We start from the raw sequence: 14,842 nt of genomic DNA on the forward strand, positions 1-14,842 counted from the left end.
AAATATCCTCAAGAATGAGGCGGGCCTGAGGCCGAGACCGGGTCGGGCCTACCCGTCTGGTGATGAGACGCGGAGCGGCGATGGCCCCGCAACCCGCGGGCCTCGTGGACGGTGTCTGGTAGGGGGTGGGAAAAGGGGCCCCCTTGGTCGCACTATCTCAGCGCGGGGGGAAACAGGAGGGGGGTTGCTGATGCTCGGGGTATAGAGGATCTTTATTATCCCTGGTGTGCGTCTCCACCTCGGCCAGGTCGCGCTGCCGGCCTCCCTCGGGCGTGCAGCTCCTGGCACCGACGCGAGCACCCCCTCGTCCGACTCTCTTCAGCTTCTCCAGCCACTGCAGGCTTCGGGCTCCAGTCTTCTTTCGTTCTCGTTTGCGACTCTCCTCTTCTTGACTCTCCGACCCCGTTCTGACTGACGAACACGGTCCTTTTATCCCCCCGTAACTTCGCCTTTCACCCCCTCTCTTTGATCTTTCACCTCGCTCCCCATTGGCGCGAGAAAAGTGGGTGTGAAGGCTTTTTGATCCACAAATTTGCGTATATCGATCGTTCTGGAGGCGGGGCCAAATCGCCCCTCGCTCACCGATTGGACGGCAAAAAGTGGGCGTGTGTCGTTTTGATCCGTTTTTGAAGCAGAAAATCCGTGGTTTTGTACACGCTGTTCGACGCGCGTTCTGCATGAGTCCAACACCGGTACCCACAGCGGGGCAAGAACGGTGGCGATGCTACGGTTGTGAGGTGAGCGTGAAGGTCGTGGCGGTTGTGGTGAAGCGGTGGTTGTGGTCGGTGGTTGATGTTGTGGTTGTGATCATGGCGGTTGGTCCAAAATAAAGATAGTAAAAGAAAAACGGCTATCCTGAAGAGTCGCAGCTCGCATAAATGACATGTATTCCCACTAGACAACGGGTTTGGGCCTAACTACACATGCACTTACCGAGATACCTCACCTAAGGGACCTGAATGGTGGTTTGCGAATCTGGTAACCACAACAATATATATATATATATATATATATATATATATATATATATATATATATATTTTGCACGTACAGCCAAGCACGTATGGGCATGTGAAAGCGAAGGAACGGCTTGTGTGGTTGTTGTTTCTGGCATGCGGTTTGAGTTTTTTTGTGGGGGGGGGAGGGTTTGCACGTACGGCCACGCATCTACTAGTCTATCTATAATTCCAGCAATCTCTGTGTGTGTGTCTGCGACCGCTGTTTCTCGACAACCACTGGTCCAATCTCATTGAAATTTACCAGGTATATTGATTGGGCCCTGTGGATGTGCTTTTTCAAGGTTTTATATTAATCGGACAAGTGGTTCCCAAGTTATGGCCATTTATTTACCAAATCAATGACAGGACACTGTGCTATGACATCACGATTGACATCAGAATTTTCTTTATTGCATGTACGGCCACGCACATACGGGCACGCACTCGTCTCGTAAAATGGCACCTCCTTCAGGAAACCAAGTTTGTATCATGTGATGCAATTGCTTTCTAAGGATGGCTTCATAGTCATTAGCAGTCACTCTGCAGTGTATTGTAATCGGGCCTAAAGATTGCCATGAGATTGATACTCAAATCATTACAGAGCCTCCTCCATGTTTAACTGTCGGTGTCAGGGTTGTCGGTGTCCTAGGACTGTCTCCAAACATAGACTGTGACATTTGTTGGAGATAGCGTGAAGAACGACTCATCTGGCCATGGTACCTTCTCGCACGGGGAAGCATTTATCCACTGTTCCAAGGTCCAGTCCTTGTGTTCCGTTTTGTGAGAAAACACATTTTCTTTCTTCATCAAGTGTTTGCATATGGAAGCTTTGCCATTAAACTACATGTTGTACAACTCAAGACAAATTGATTTGATCAAGATTGGTCAGGTTCGGCGTGTATTCAGTTCCGCCACCACTTTTGCAGCTGTTGTCCTGGGATTTTTATTCACAACTTGCAAATAAAACCTGTGGAAGGGGTGGGGAGGGGGGAGTGAAGATGTGGAGGGTTAAAGAAGGAAGAATAGTGGGGTGGCTTTGCTCCAAAAAACAGGTCGATTGTGCACTTTCCCTTAAAAGCATGAAACTTGGCACATGATTAGAGTAATACCATACAATGATTTTTAGTCCAGGGGCCACTGGAAATTGTACCCCGTATGGCGGCCATCTTGGATTTCAAAATGGCCGCCACTGTGGACCTGTTTTGTTAAATATCTCCTAAACTAGTACAGATATCGAGACAGTTGAAACACCTATAACTACATTTTAGGGCTCTAGGAATGCAATGGTGACAAATGTTTGAAAATTGTGGCTGCCATCTTGAAATCCCACCATCCACAGCTATTTTGCTCTAGAGGTCTATGCTCACATTTCAGAGACGAATAAATTTTTGATGCTTTAAAATATTGATCAAACTATGAAACTGGTAGTAGTTATGCATCTACTCATTTCAGGGACATCATCCATTGTTATGGTGACTGCACAAGTGATGAACCCTACAAAGGCCCATTCATCTGCAACTGGAGATGGCAAAGCGCATCAAACTTGTGGATCCATACAAGCCAGATGCTGAAATGGGTCGAGTTACTCAGTGGGAACTCTGCATTCTTTGTCAACAGAACACCACTGAAAAGGTTCAGTTTACCAGTCAACGAAAAGGTGAACAAGGTGAAGCAACACTCACAGGGTACAAAACATTGCCTGATAATCTCCTCGAGTTTAATAACTTTGGTCTGCTGCCTAGAACGATAAACATTGACACATTGGACGAAGGTCACAGTGTCGAGGCAGCTTTCATTGCTCACAATGCATGTTGGCATAGGTCGTGCAGGCTTACGTACAACAATACAAAACTGGAACGTGCAAGGAAGCGTTCTAAAGATATACCGGCTGATGATGCAGGTGAAGGTACATCTGGTGTTTCTAAGGGCACTCGGTCAAGTTCTGCATCATCAATTTCTCAAGATCTCTGCTTTTTCTGTGGGCGGTCATCTGGAAAAGAGAAACTTCATGAGGTTTCTACTTTCAAAACAGACAAACGTGTTCGAGAGTGTGCTGCACTTCGAGAAGACGATGACTTGCTGAGACGTCACAGTGGCGGAAATATGGTTGCTCTTGAAGCAAAATACCATGCAAAGTGCTTAGCCTCTCTCTATTATCATGCATCCATGGTCCAAACGGAGCAAGAAGGTACCGAGAATCTCGATAACATGCTCTGTAGCATAGCATCTGCAGAACTTGACATATATTGAGGAAACCCGTTTGGAGGATGCCACCATTGCTCCTGTATTTAAGCTAGCTGATCTATCAAACCTGTATTCCTCCAGGCTGGACCAACGAGGAATCAAGCAGGAAAGCCGCATACAATCTACAAGGCTCAAGCAACGAATTCTTGCCCATTTTCCTGACATGAGAGAAACTAAAAAGGGCAGAGACATTTTGCTAAAGGCCCGGTCACACCTTGACGTTTTAGCCAACGTATGCCGATTTTTGAATTTTTTTTCTAAAAGGCTGGCAAACGTTGAATACGTTATGGGTAAGTTTTGAGAACATTAATAGCACGCTGGCATACGTCGTAGTACGTTGCCATAAGTCGTTGTACGCTGGCTTTAAACGTTGTACTTTTTGGTTGTCCTCAAATTTTTTCATGCTTGAAATTTCACGACGTATGCCGGCGTATGACTCACACGTTCCGCGACGCTGGCCACAAGTTGTAGGCACGGTCTGCGATCGTTGACAGACGTCAACACATGCTACTTGTAAGTTAATCATAAGTTGAGACACGCCGAGGTAATGTTTAGCGTACCCGAAACTTATTTCTAACCTATGATTAACGTGTTGTTGGCACGTTACGCGATCGTTGACACACATCGACAGACGTTACTTTTAAGTTACTCATAGGCTGAAAGACGTCGGTATAATGGATCGTCCTTGCGTCAGCGTCCACGGCCACGGCCAGGACACTTATTTGCAGCATTCTTCAAACTTTTCTTCGGCATGATGAGGATGTTCACACTTCGATGTCTAGCTTGGCTATGATTCCAATTGTCCATCGGCAGCGTCTATTTAAAATAGTCGCGTTTGAGCGTTTTAACACGTTCAGAAGAAACCCTTCAAATTTCCAAACCCCAGCGTCAAAAAAAAAAAAAAATAATAATAATAAAAAAAAAAACAAAGACGAGTGACAGCAATTTAAATCGTTCATTGTAAACAATGAAAATAGCTGAGTGGTACCGTTTAAAAGTCGTTGAGTGTAAAAAAAATCCAATTGTTGAGCGCAAGCGTCTACTTTCAATAGTGGAGATGCAGCCATTTAAATCGTTGAGTGGCAGCCTATGAACCTACCCGTGGACACGCGGACGCAAGGACGATCCATCATAACCCACACCCTCCCCCTCACACTCACCTACTACTGCCAACATGAACAAACTACTACTAATACTAATACTGATACTGATACTGTTACTGCTGACATGGACATCAACTCAAAAAGGACTCGAAAACACTGTTGGGTTCCCCTTTTATGAGCAGCATTTTTATATACCAATTCCCAAAACCGCTGGGAACACGTCTTTTTATATGGCAGTTGTAAGCGAGAAACACATTCATTTTTTTTTTTTTTTGTCGACCGGAAGACGTCATTGGAATACGTCTACATACGTCGATGTGTGTTGGGACTACGTACAGAATTGGTTCAAAGCACGTCAAACATAAGTTAGAAACAAGTTTCGCGTAAAAAAGACATTACTGCGACGTGTTTCGACTTATGAGTAGCTTATAAGTAGCCTTTGTGGACGTGTGTAAGCGTCCACATATCGTGTGTAAAACTTATCCCCATCGCATGCGGAACGTGTGTCATACGCCGAGTACGTCGTAAAATTTTGAACATGTTCAAAATTTCTTGACGTACTCTACTTACTACGACTTATGATAGCGTTCTACTCACGTATACCAAACTTACCCATACCGTATTCGACGTGCCTCAACGTTTTAGACACACTTTTTGTTACGTCGGCATACGCTGGCAAGATCGCCAAGGTGTGACCGCGATGTTGTCACTTCCATTTCTACGGCAGTTATGATTTGAATCGTTGTGCGTCAGCCTTTTAATAGGCTACGTCACGACATCGTCGGCGATGCGTGCAACGCGCTATGCCTGAGTTAGACTATCGTTGGGCATCGGTTGTGTAGGCTGACAACAGGTTCAGCATTCGTTGGTATAAGTTATCTATAACACAACGAAACGTTCTGTGTAGTTACCAATGCGTTACACATAAGACCAAGTCGCTATGAATACGTCCGAATCTTTAAAAAAAAAACATCAAAAGTTCAACGTAAGCCAGCGTTTTACATACATTTTAATACGTTGCCATCGCTGGCTAAAACGTCAAGGTGTGACCGGGCCTTAACGTTTGATGAGGACATTGGACATGCCTTCGCAAAGGTGTGTCAACAGGACAGTGAGAGTGATGCAGTGCACCTTGCATGGGCGGCTCAGATATTCTGTGGACATTTGTTTGATAAATCCAAGCCATTTGATGGTTCATTTAGTGCAACATTTCAGGAGGAATCTGTGCCTCGTTCACTTATATCATTCGTCAACATGATACTGGAGGGTCCTAGCATGAAGGGTCCTAGCTGGAGGGTCCTCGCATACAGGCGTACCAACGTTCTCACCCAGCTGCACGAACCTTGGCACCGCTTAAGTTCAATGCAGTCAAGCATGCCCGAAAGCAAAAGGACAAACCCACTAATTTGAGACCGTCTGGAACGGGAAACCCCACTGGCAATTTATATTGGGTTGAAACTACATGCAGAAACCAGGAAGAGAGAATTGGTGGGGAAGCTCTCCCAGCTTGGTATCAGCATCATATATGAGAGTTATTCAGATTTCTGCTGATATGGGAAATAGTGTATGCCTACTCTACAGATTGGAACAGGTTGTTTGTCCACCAAACCTGAAGCAGAACTTGTTTACTACATCCGCTGTTGACAATATCGATGTAAACCCGAGTACGACAACAGCTAAAGACTCTTTCCATGGAACCGGCATCTCATTATTCCAGCACCCAAGACAACCTGATGACGGCACTGATCGTGGTCGAATCTTTCTTGGTGGTGCAGCTGGCACGAAGAAACTCGATGCTTTGCCAAATTACTACACCAATGTACCACCTGTTAAGGCAGGCATAAAGGAGTCACCAGTTCCAGAAATATGCTCTGGCCTGGGAGAAGACGTCGGGTGATGATTGATGGCTCGAGCATGAAAGAGAGCACTGAGATCGCACCATAATTGTGGCTGCCATCTTGAAATCCAAGATGGCCGCCATCTTGGATTTCAAGATGGCAGCCACAATTTTCAAGCATTTTATGTCACCATTGGCTTCCTCGAGCCGTAAAATGTAGGTATAGGCGGTTCAACTGTCTCGATATCTGTACTAGTTAAGGAGATATTTAACAAAACAGGTCCACCACTGGTGGCCATTTTGAAATCCAAGATGGCCACCATGCAGGGTGCAATTTCTGGTGACCCTGGACTAAAAATCTTTGTATCGTATTACTCTAACCATGTGCCAAGTTTCATGCTCTCAAGGGAAAGTACACAATTGATCAGCTAAGCCACCCCACTAGAAGGAGCGAAAATGGGTGGGGAAGCGAGGAAGGGAGAGAGAGAGAGAGAGAGAGAGAGAGTAAGTGGGAGGGGGGGAGAGAGAGTAAGTGGGAGGGGGAGAGAGAGAGAGAGAGAGAGTGGGAGGGGGGAGAGAGTAAGTGGGAGGGGGAGAGAGAGTAAGTGGGAGGGGGAGAGAGAGTAAGTGGGAGGGGGGGAGAGAGAGTAAGTGGGAGGGGGAGAGAGAGAGAGTAAGTGGGAGGGGGAGAGAGAGTAAGTGGGAGGGGGAGAGAGAGTAAGTGGGAGGGGGAGAGAGAGTAAGTGGGAGGGGGGAGAGAGAGAGTAAGTGGGAGGGGGAGAGAGAGTAAGTGGGAGGGGGGGAGAGAGAGAGTAAGTGGGAGGGGGGAGAGAGAGAGAGAGAGAGAGAGTGGGAGGGGGGAGAGAGAGAGAGAGAGTAAGTGGGAGGGGGAGAGAGAGAGAGAGTAAGTGGGAGGGGGAGAGAGAGAGTAAGTGGGAGGGAGAGAGAGAGAGAGAGAGTGGGAGAGAGAGAGAGAGAGAGAGAGGTGGGAGAGAGAGAGAGAGAGAGAGAGAGAGAGAGAGAGAGAGAGAGAGAGAGAGAGAGAGAGAGAGAGAGAGAGAGAGAGAGAGAGAGAGAGAGAGAGAGAGAGAGAGAGAGAGAGAGAGAGAGAGAGAGAGAGAGAGAGAGAGAGAGAGAGAGAGAGAGAGAGAGAGAGAGAGAGAGAGAGAGAGAGAGAGAGAGAGAGAGAGAGAGAGAGAGAGAGAGAGAGAGAGAGAGAGAGAGAGAGAGAGAGAGAGAGAGAGAGAGAGAGAGAGAGAGAGAGAGAGAGAGAGAGAGAGAGAGGTGGGAGGGGGGAGAGAGAGAGGTGGGAGAGAGAGAGAGAGAGGTGGGAGAGAGAGAGAGAGAGAGAGAGAGAGAGAGAGAGAGAGAGAGAGAGAGAGAGAGAGAGAGAGAGAGAGAGAGAGAGAGAGAGAGAGAGAGAGAGAGAGAGAGAGAGAGGTGGGGAGGGGGAGAGAGAGAGAGGTGGGAGGGGGAGAGAGAGAGAGGTGGGAGGGGGAGAGAGAGAGGTGGGAGAGAGAGAGAGAGAGAGAGAGAGAGAGAGAGAGAGAGAGGTGGGAGGGGGAGAGAGAGAGGTGGGAGGGGGAGAGAGAGAGGTGGGAGGGGGAGAGAGAGAGGTGGGAGGGGGGAGAGAGAGAGGTGGGAGGGGGGAGAGAGAGAGGTGGGAGGGGGAGAGAGAGAGGTGGGGAGGGGGAGAGAGAGAGGTGGGAGGGGGAGAGAGAGAGGTGGGAGGGGGGAGAGAGAGAGGTGGGAGGGGGAGAGAGAGAGGTGGGAGGGGGAGAGAGAGAGAGAGGTGGGAGGGGAGAGAGAGAGAGAGAGAGAGGTGGGAGGGGGAGAGAGAGAGGTGGGAGGGGGAGAGAGAGAGGTGGGAGGGGGAGAGAGAGAGGTGGGAGGGGGAGAGAGAGAGGTGGGAGGGGGAGAGAGAGAGGTGGGAGGGGGAGAGAGAGAGGTGGGAGGGGGAGAGAGAGAGGTGGGAGGGAGAGAGAGAGAGAGGTGGGAGGGGGAGAGAGAGGTGGGAGGGGGAGAGAGAGAGGTGGGAGGGGGAGAGAGAGGTGGGAGGGGGAGAGAGAGAGAGAGAGAGAGAGGTGGGAGGGGAGAGAGAGAGAGAGGTGGGAGGGGAGAGAGAGAGAGAGGTGGGAGGGGGAGAGAGAGAGGTGGGAGGGGGGAGAGAGAGAGGTGGGAGGGGGAGAGAGAGAGGTGGGAGGGGGAGAGAGAGAGGTGGGAGGGGGAGAGAGAGAGGTGGGAGGGGGAGAGAGAGAGAGGAGGGGGGAGAGAGAGAGGTGGGAGGGGGGAGAGAGAGAGGTGGGAGGGGGAGAGAGAGAGGTGGGAGGGGGGAGAGAGAGAGGTGGGAGCAGGGAGAGAGAGGAGGAAGAGAGGGGAGTGACAGAGAGAGGAGGGAGAGAAGAGATGGGTGAAGGAGGGAAGAATGAGGAAGGGGGGAAGTGATGAAATGGGGGGGGGGGTGTAGGAGAATTGCTTTGGTCCATCCATCTATTCCCTCCATCCATCAGTTTCTCCATCCTATCCATCCATCCCTCCATCCTTCCTCTTCAACCCATCCATTACTTCCCTCTATGTATGCATTCCTTCCTTCCATCCATCCAACCGTTAACAAGGAAAGACAAGCTTGGCACCGTACGACACTGTAGGGCACAACACAGACAGGTGGTCATGCAGATGGACAGTGTAAAGGGACAATGTGGCTTCCAGTGTGGTGAAGTGGCTTAAGCACTCAAGCGATATGGTTGATAAGGAAGGGCTGGCTTGGAAAGCGATTAGTGATTGCTGATCCGTTATGTTGTCAAACACCTACCGGAGACACCAAAATGCCAAGTATGTCTGAATTGGACAAATGAACACTGTTTTTTAGCAGTCGGAAGTGCTGTCAAGTTCAATTCTGGAGCTCACATTTTGTAATTTGACTTAGTTTAAGAGATTCTCGAGGTTATGGCATGTGCGGAAATGAAATAAAGCTACAAACGCTGGCATTTATAAGCATTGCAATATATCCAGCAATTTATAAGTATGATGATCAGGCGTTCGATGATACAAGTGAGGAAAGCGGGGGGAAAAAAAAAACTTTATCGTTGATAAACCATTGTGGCCTGTTTTAACTCAAGGCTTTGTTGAGCAGGCCAAACAAAATGGTGAACAAGAAGGGCACTTGGTAGAGCGCATACCTCCGCCATGTAATGCCTGATCCACGAGAACATATCGGGTTCAATACATTTTTGAACAATCATGCTACACAGTACTATATCATTTTTGGCCCAATCTCTCAATGGTGAAGAATCACTTCAAACATTAAATAATTCTCGTATCCAGATCCGGATTCAGATCTTCACCAAAATCAAATCAATTTGTCCTTGTCACGCACCCAACCTGTCCACAACTTTTTGACATATCCTGTACACAAACAGACAGACAGAAAGGGGTAAAAACATAACCTCCTTCACCTTTGGTGGCAGAGGTAATAAGTGCAGATGAATTATTCAACAGAGTAGACAGTGATAGTGTTGTGGGGCCGGGCGTCAGCGGCGAGCGTGACCGCTAGGTTGAGCAGTAGGGTCGACTCTACCGAACACCCGGAATCTAGATCATACCGTTCGGAAAACTCAGAGGGTATGGGTCCCTTACAGTATCGTGAATCGTCAAGAATTCCACCTCGTGGGACAGGGTTATTTGCCAAATTCAAAATACCTAGAGACCCACATGGCGAGCTACCAAGTATTCACACCCTCGACAGCATTCGTACGGGATGAGCCATATCAGGCCCCCCTAACAAACGGACACAAACGTTGTCAGACGGAATGAAAACCTGTCATTGTTGTTACAAAAACAGCTAAAATTGATGAAAAAGCGGCCGAAATTGAAACCAACACAGTAATTACGGTCGCAATAGCGAATATAACCAAAACCAACACGTTTATTCTACACACAAGAACGGTCGTGACGGACAGAAGAACGGTCAATCCCGAAATAGAACGGTGGGTTATGGAAGCAACATCGGTTATTTCCGTCGCGAAACGGTGGAGACCAAAGCGAAAGCGATTCATTCCGATTACCATATCGTGGAAAACATGGCGGCTTGAAAAGTTCTTGAAGTTATGGTAAGTTAACTTTAACGTAGTCTGCCTTGAATATATCATGTCTGTTAATGAAAACCCGTTTGTGGTACGGGATATTATAAATGCGCCCTCTTGACTTAATGTGTGGCTGACATTTCGTGAAATTCGTGCCCCCGTGCTACAGCGATCAGTGACGATTGATCGTTTATATTTGCAAGAGGTAAAATTTGATAGTAATAATAAATTGCGAATTCCAATAAAATAACAAAGTTCATATGAAGTAAAAACTGTAAAAAGATCCCATACACGATCCCCTATGTTGAACTGGGCATACACAACTAGCGATCCTTTACTCGGGGGCTCAAAATACAGGCAAACCAAACATTATCATAACAACAAAATTCGGTTTAATAAATTGTTAAAACTACATCAGGTACTACCCACTATATATATTGTCTATATTACATTTATGTTCGAGGCAGAAGCACTAAAAATTTACATACCGTAACAGGTCGTTCTACTTCATCCGCCATCTTGTTCGCACTACAGTAACCGGAATGAACCGCTTTTGTTTCGCTCTCGGACGTTTCGCGACGGAAATAACCAATCTTGCTTCCATTCCCCACCGTTCTATTTCGGGATTGACCGTTCTTGTGTCCGTCACGACCGTTCTTGCGTGTAGAATAAACGTATTGGTTTCGGTTATATTTGCTATTGCGACCGTAATTACTGTGTTGGTTTCAATTTTGGCCCCTTTTTCATCAATTTTAGCTGCTTTTGTAACAAGAATGACAGGTTTTCATTCCGTCTGACAACGTTGGCGTCCGTTTGTTAGGGAGGCCTGCATATGCGTGCTCGACCCATGGCTAACCTGAGCGGATGGTTACCGAAGTCCCGTCGGTCCCAAATACACACCACTACGGCAACAACGGCCTTCTTTAATTCCCCAACATGCACCTTGCTAAACCAATGAAGGAAGGGACAGAAACGAGCTCAAACATTCAACAAATGGGGTATTTGTTAACAGTAGACCGTGGGGAAGAAGTGAAGCACGTAAGGGCAGAGTTATCACGACTAAAGGCGCTTTCACACCTTGACGATTTAGCCAGCTATGGCAACGTGTAAAAATGTATGTAAAACGTTGGCGTACGCTGAAATTTTGATGTTTTTTTTTAAGTTTTGGTCGTATTCATAACATATTAGTAACGGGCACAGAACGTTTCGTTGTCTTATAGATAACTTATACCAACGAATGCTTAGCCTGTTGTCGGCGTTCACAACCTATGCCCAACGATAGTTTAACTTGGGCATAGCGCGCTGCAAGTATCGCCGACGAACTCGTGGCGTAGCCTGTTAAAAACCTGCCGCACGCCGATTTAAATCATAACCGCCTGAAAATTGAAAGTGTCAACCACGCAGTCGCACCTTGACGATTTCGCCAGCATATGCTGACCTATGAAAAATTTGCCGAACCAAGCTGTCACACGTCGAATACGTTATGGGTAAGTTGTGTATACGTTAAGAGCATGCCGAAAAACGATGAAGTACGCTGTCATATTTCGTGGTACTTTTTACGTCGTGAAATTTCAAGCATGCTGAAAATTTTATGACTTACTCGCCGTATGGCTCACACATTCCGCTACGCTGGGAATAAGTTGTAGGCACGTTATGCAATCGTTGACACAAGTTCCTTGTAAGTTACTCATAAGTCGAAACACGTCAAAGTAATGTTTAGCATACCCGAAACTTATTTTCTCCATCAAGGCAGATTTTCTTTTTTTCTCCTTGGCTCCGTGAAGGCACGTGACAAAATATCTGAAGTTGTTGTTTTTTTTTTGTTTTTTTTGTTTTTCGTCTATCACGAATTTTAAAATATATTCAGATATTTGCTTTTAAGTTTCGACGTCGACGTGACAATAGTCACACAGGAACTAAGAATAAGACATGAGCAAACTGAAGAGGCAATCGGACGTGACGTAACAGCACGTGACGAAATATCGGAAGTTAGTTGTTTTTTTTAACGCTGCCAATACGCCATTATACGGCAGCTGTAAATTAGAAACACGTTCAGCAATTTCTGTGGTCGTCCGGAAGACGTCAATCAAATACGTCTACATACGTCAATATGCGTTGGAGGTACGTTACACATAGGTTCAAAGCACGTTACTCATAGGTTAGAAATAATTTTTGGGTATGTGAAGCATTACCTCGACGCGTTTCGACATATGAGTAACTTACAAGTAACGTGCGTCGATGTGTGTCAACGATCGCGTAACGTGCCTACAACACGTTACTCATAGGTTATAAATAAGTTTCGGGTATGCTAAACATTACCTCGACATGTTTCGACTTATGAGTAACTTACAAGTAACGTCTGTCGACGTGTGTCAACGATCGCATAACGTGCCTACAACTTATGGCCAGCGTAGCGGAACGTGCGAGTCATACGCTGGCATACGTCGTAAAATTTCAAGCATGCTAAAATTTGAGGACAACCGCAAAGTACAACGATGAAAGCCAGCATACTACGACGTAAGCCAGCGTGCTCTTAACGTATACAAAACTTACCCATAACGTATTCGACGTGTGCCAGCATTTTAGACAAATTTTTCATGTCGGCATACACTGGCTAAATCGTCAAGGTGTGACAGCGCCTTAATAGAGATGCAAGTATGTACAGCAAAGAGCACTTAAACAATTCCTACTTACAGACGGGCCCACACACACCCAAAAAGAAAATGGACCCGATGGGTCTTCAGTCGGTAGAGCCGGCCCGGGGTACCTGCCCCGCCTCGTGCGGACACACCGACTCGAATCACCACGGTGGGACTCGAACCCACGACCCGAAGTCCATGACTACGACCGTCTGCAGGGCCCTCGTCGGCAACCACTCACTGGCTTTGGATGCCAGGTTGGGAAATGCCTGGACTGAGAATGTCCTCTCCCACCAGGAACGTCTCACACACGATCCTCGTTGCTTGGCAAATCGCCACGATCACTCGAACTGGCCAACGATCCTGCCACGAACACGCCGTCTCTCTCGGGCGCTCGTCCAGACAACCACTTCTTCCTCTTCAGGAGGGAGGGATTTATTTTCTTCCCCTCGCCTCCTGATTGGACGGTCCGTTCTCGGATGCCTCGTGGCGGCCTCCCGATTGGCCGGGGCCGAACACTCCATCTGGCTGAGGCGGAGTCAGCCTGAGGTGAAGAGCTTCCTGATTGGACAAGGGGTGGAGTCGGAGCTGAGGCGATGAGCGAAGGAGATTTGCTGGCGCTGTCGGCTTTGAGCTATATAAAAAAAAGAAGACGTGACTATAAGAGAAACCCGCAGCGCACACATGGCATTCCCGTTAGACATGGGGGATGGGACCCTAACTAGAAACACACACTTACCGATATAACTGTTCTATAGGGACTACTGAATGTTGAGTGCAGTAAACTTCGAAATTCGTAACAATAGGACCAGGGGCCATAGCCTGAGAGTAAAGAAGAGGAGAGTTAAGATGGTAAGTAAGGCAGGGGGCTTTTACTTAGAGAGTAGTTAATGCATGGAATGGTCTCCCTGGAAAGGTAGTGGCAGCAAAAACGGTAGATAAGTTTAAATTAGAATTAGATAGGTACCTGGAAGTTATGGAGATAGAGGGGTATGGGGATGTTGGCAGGAGTTTTAGGTAGCTTGAGTATTGATGGGTGATTGTGTGCATGTGTATGGAGTGCTGTTGGTGGGGGTCTCGTCAAGGGGTGTTGTGTGGTTGATGTGTGTTTTTCAACCAAGCCCATGCCCCCTCCCTTGAGGAAAAAAAACCCACACAAAACAAATAAATAAATAAATACAACAACCCACAAAAACATGATAAAAAAATTAGAAGGGCACTCGGTAGAGCGCACACCTCCGCCACGCACTGCCTGATCTACGGTAACATATCGCGCCCAATACATTTTTGAAATATCATGCTATACAGTACTATATAGTTTTTGGCCCTGTCTCTCAATGGGGAAGAATCACTTTAAAAATTAAATAAACCTCGTATCCAGATCCAGATTAGGATCTTCACCAAAATCGAAACACTTTGTCCTTGCGACACCAACAACCTGTCCACCAAGTTTCGTCCAAATCCGTCCACAACTTTTTGAGATATTGTGCTATATATCATTTTTAGCCCGATCTTTCAATGGTGAAGAATCACTTTAAAAATTATCAGATCCGAATCTTCACCAAAATCTAATCAGTTCATCCTAGTCACACACCGAACCTGTCCACAAAATTTCATCCGGATCCATCCACAATTTTTTGAGATATCCTGTAGACAAACAAACAGACAGACAGACAGACAGACAGACAGAATGGGGTGAAAACATAACCTCCTTCTCCTTCGGTGGCAGAGGGGCAAACATTTTTTTTTTGCATTTTCTTCTTTGGATCTTGTGTTGATAAATTAGTGTGGTGTTGATATCGCGCAGGCACAATGGGCTGAATGGCCTCCACCTGTGTCTGATTTCCTTGTAAATCCTTTACACCATTTAGTATTAGTTTTCTTTTTACATTTGAGACAATAACTTATTTATTTATGAGAAATATCGCTATGGTTGTGG

The 14,842-nt window shown here is 46.8% G+C and overlaps 1 long non-coding RNA gene and 1 pseudogene across 2 annotated transcripts; one reads left to right on the forward strand and one right to left on the reverse strand.

Annotated features, from left to right (window-relative positions):
* Positions 1–1,406: 1,406 nt before the first annotated feature.
* LOC147018167 (uncharacterized) lies at positions 1,407–13,311 on the reverse strand. 2 transcript variants are annotated; one of them, XR_015062297.1, is made up of 3 exons: positions 12,977–13,311; positions 2,884–2,988; positions 1,407–1,965 (listed from the first exon to the last, which is right to left on the reverse strand). It is a non-coding gene; the product is annotated as an uncharacterized LOC147018167 (long non-coding RNA). The 2 variants fall into 2 exon arrangements; XR_015062298.1 differs by having other exon boundaries at positions 12,959–13,311.
* LOC147018168 (uncharacterized) lies at positions 2,492–6,002 on the forward strand (annotated as a pseudogene).
* Positions 13,312–14,842: the final 1,531 nt, after the last annotated feature.

This window comes from Eptatretus burgeri, chromosome 10 (assembly GCF_056783735.1).
Source record: "Eptatretus burgeri isolate ZD-2024b chromosome 10, Ebu_testis_v1, whole genome shotgun sequence".
Lineage (NCBI taxonomy): Eukaryota > Metazoa > Chordata > Myxini > Myxiniformes > Myxinidae > Eptatretus > Eptatretus burgeri.